Here is a 3,405-nt window from a genome sequence, read left to right on the forward strand (position 1 = left end):
ATATTACCAATGGAACTTTGTATTTTGTAAGTCCTTGTACTTGCAACACTGACTTCTTGTATTTGCGTGTTTAATCTGTTGCCTTTACCACATAGTATACTACTCAAATGTTAACACCAAGTTTTTTTTTCTTCAAAAAGATAATTAACTCAGCCCCTATCATCTGATCTAAGACATTTAATCGGGTATGTCACAACTGTGCGCCTGTGCCGCACAAACTTTGGGACAAGTATATGTTTAGCAGATAGACATTGAGAGGGTAATTTCCATCACTTAAAAATCATAGAAATAAAATGTTAATGCGCTCACACGATGAGACACAGAAAACATGGTAGTACGATGTAGTTTAATAGAATACAGTACAGGTGAATGAACATACACAAATCCATATATCAAAAGAAAAAAAGTCTGTCATAAATCCATAGCAAATAATCTAGCTTGTTTGCCCTGAGAGAGCTAGCTAGCTGCCACTATTTCCAAGTCTTGGTCCTGTATTTTGGCATGAAGTTGCCGTGCTTGTTTCACGAGGGAATGGAGGGTGTCGACAGTGGCAGGTTTCGTCATCGCGAAAACTATGCATCCCTCCAGATCCAACATGGTCTCTGAAACACTAGACAGGGAGTCAATGAGGCTCTCCAGATTAGCTCGGTCGACAGTGGTGCCGTTGCCCTCGAGTTTCTTCATTGCTGCTATCACCATCCTAGTGGTAAGCTTCATTGCTGTCAGGCTGTCGGCGGTGATGAGGTCCCTATTTAGCTGTACCATCTTTGTTGCAAGGCTGAATGCAACACATTCTCCTGGATCCATAGCTTGTCCCAGCGAAATTGCATTCAGATCAAGGTGTAATTTCTCACACGCCGTCACACAGAGGGATAGCAGGGCGACGTACAACTTGTGCTGTTCGTTTTGCCCTGGAGAGGATGAAGCATTCTTCTTCTTGTTCCTTTTCTTCTTCTTGGTTTCGCTTTGGCTTTCGATGTCAGTATCTGATCTGGCATACTCAGGCTTTTCTTCTTCTCCTGTTGACCCATGGCATATTTCTCTGAGTACCTGCAATGTTAATAACAATAGCGTAAAGTATGTATATTAGCATATATAGAATGAGTTGCTGCGGTTACTTCACAGTTGCAAAAACAAAATGTTGTAGAAACGCAAAGAAGGAAGTGTGCCAATTGTCATGAAAGGGGAATGATTGAATGACAGGCAAGAGGAATATTCACCTTGCTTGTATATAAATAACAGAAATAAAGAAAGAAAGGAGCGTGTGTGTGGGTACCTCTGGCATCACACCTGTAATGGTGTTCTTGAGTGTGCTGAGATATTCACCATCCTCAGCAAACTGAATACATAGATGCTCCAGAATTTCTGCAGCATTTTTTCTGCATGTGTCGTTGTCTCCAACTTGTAAAAGTATTTTAGCAAGACCACCAACAAACTCATTATGTTCCTCCTTGGGGAGGAGGGTGGCGACGCTTTTGCTGCTGAGAAACAGCAACACCAGTGTTTCGCCTGCAGTCTTTCTGATGGAGGTGTTGCTGCTATCACCATTAATGAAGATTCTCACGAGCACCTTAGTTAGATTACCTCTGTTTGCAGTTTCATCAATGCATAGATGCGTCAGGATCTGCATGGCCTTCATCTGCAGTTCCCCGCCTTTGCATTCTTCGCAGACAACAATTTTTTTCATAGTGCCGATTGATCCTTTGTCGCTTGAGATTTGTTGACGGAGGTCTGCCCCAGTGTCTCCCTTGGTATTCACAATTAGTCTAAGTATCACCCCAAGTGATCTCTCTACTACTTGAGTGGACCATGCACTATGACCTGCGTGGTGCACTATGTCGTAGATAACAGGTGCCATAATCTTGGAGACAAGATGTTTGGTGTTGCTTATGACTGTGCAGTTGTCCTCACTGCCTGCAAGTTTCCAAAGGATGTGCAGGCCAGTCAACAACAGCTCTTTGTAGCCATGGAACTGATTGGTTGTGCTCCTGTTGGCCTTAGATGACGATGGCCGATCGATGCCGTTGTCTGACTTTGACTTTGATGAAGAAGAAATAGCAGTAGCAGTGTTGCTGCTCTTACTAATTTTTTGCCTGCAATACATGATACTGAACTTCAAATTGTTGTGCCCCATAGCCACCAGCTCAGAGAATGATAGTTTATCCATGTCACTGTCTGAGTCTGACTCTGAGTCTGACTCTAAGTACTCTGGGTTTGACTCAAATGAAAAAGTATTGATGCTGCTGCGGCCTTGTTCCTGTTCTTGACAATTTTTTTGTGTTTGGCGATGGTGCCAGAGTCATCACAGTGGCTTCTTTTCTGTTTGATGACGACGGCAATGACCGATATGGCTGTAATCGGCGGTATTCTTCAAAGGTGTTGATGAGTGAAGATACGCATTGGATCCCTCGCGGGAACTTCTCCAAATGAATCCTGCCAGCAACGTGCTCCACAATCCTCGCGGCGGCCTCCCGCACCTTTCTGTCGGATGAGCATTGCGAATCCAGTGTCTGAAGCAGTCTGTGGAGAATGCCTATGGAAGATGCAGACCCAATCAACCGTTTTATCATCCTGCGCTGCTGCACAATGATCTCCACACTCTTCTTGTTACTCTCCTCATTCCCCTCTTTCTTCTTCGTATCCTTTTGAACCAAAGGAGCTCCAGTCTTTTCCTCTAAATCTAACTGTTGCTGTTGCTTTTCTTCTTCTTGTTTGATCAAAATAGGAGAATGCTGCCGGGTGAGTAGTCTGTCCAGTATAAGTGCCCCGGAAAGATAGCTATGAGGCGACTTGGACTCCATGAGTTCTACAGCATATGTGATGAGGTTCCTCTCTCTGGCAGATGATATGTTCTTGAAGCACCCCTTCCTGACTTCGCCCAGGTAGCCTAAAACTGCACGGTCACCATCTTGGAAGCCGTATGCTTGGCTCACTTGTTTCACTACCCTCTCCTCCAAAAACAGCAACATGATTCTACACAGCCACAAGGCACTTTGGGCCACACACATGGTGTACAAGACGTTATGCGCCGGATCCATGTTTACTCTACCCTCATCCGTGTCGCCGTAATGGTCATGGTCCATTAGACCGCGTACCGAAATCCAAGCGGTGATGAGCATCCCAAGGAACAGGAAGAACGGCGCAGAGGCGATACACATGATCAACACCGTACTTTGAACCAGCGATAGAACTAGAAGAACGACTGCAACAACTCGATTCACCACTGCATCAGCCAGCTGCGAGTTGCTCGTCAATAGATTCTTCATCGTCAAGCTTGAGGACTGAGCACCATAAGGGTCGAACCTTTCAATGAAAGAGGGCTCAATCCTGTTGCACATGCATTCCAAGTTAGATACATGCTCGCTCTCTATATAAGAGAGTGACGAGAACAAGAGTTTTTTCTTT

The 3,405-nt window shown here is 44.7% G+C and overlaps 1 pseudogene; it reads right to left on the reverse strand.

Moving 5' to 3' along the window:
• Positions 1-456: 456 nt before the first annotated feature.
• On the reverse strand, positions 457-2,801 carry LOC147988533 (uncharacterized; annotated as a pseudogene).
• Positions 2,802-3,405: the final 604 nt, after the last annotated feature.

Source organism: Triticum urartu, chromosome 1A, assembly GCF_056163025.1.
Source record: "Triticum urartu cultivar PI428250 chromosome 1A, HENAU_Tu73, whole genome shotgun sequence".
Lineage (NCBI taxonomy): Eukaryota > Viridiplantae > Streptophyta > Magnoliopsida > Poales > Poaceae > Triticum > Triticum urartu.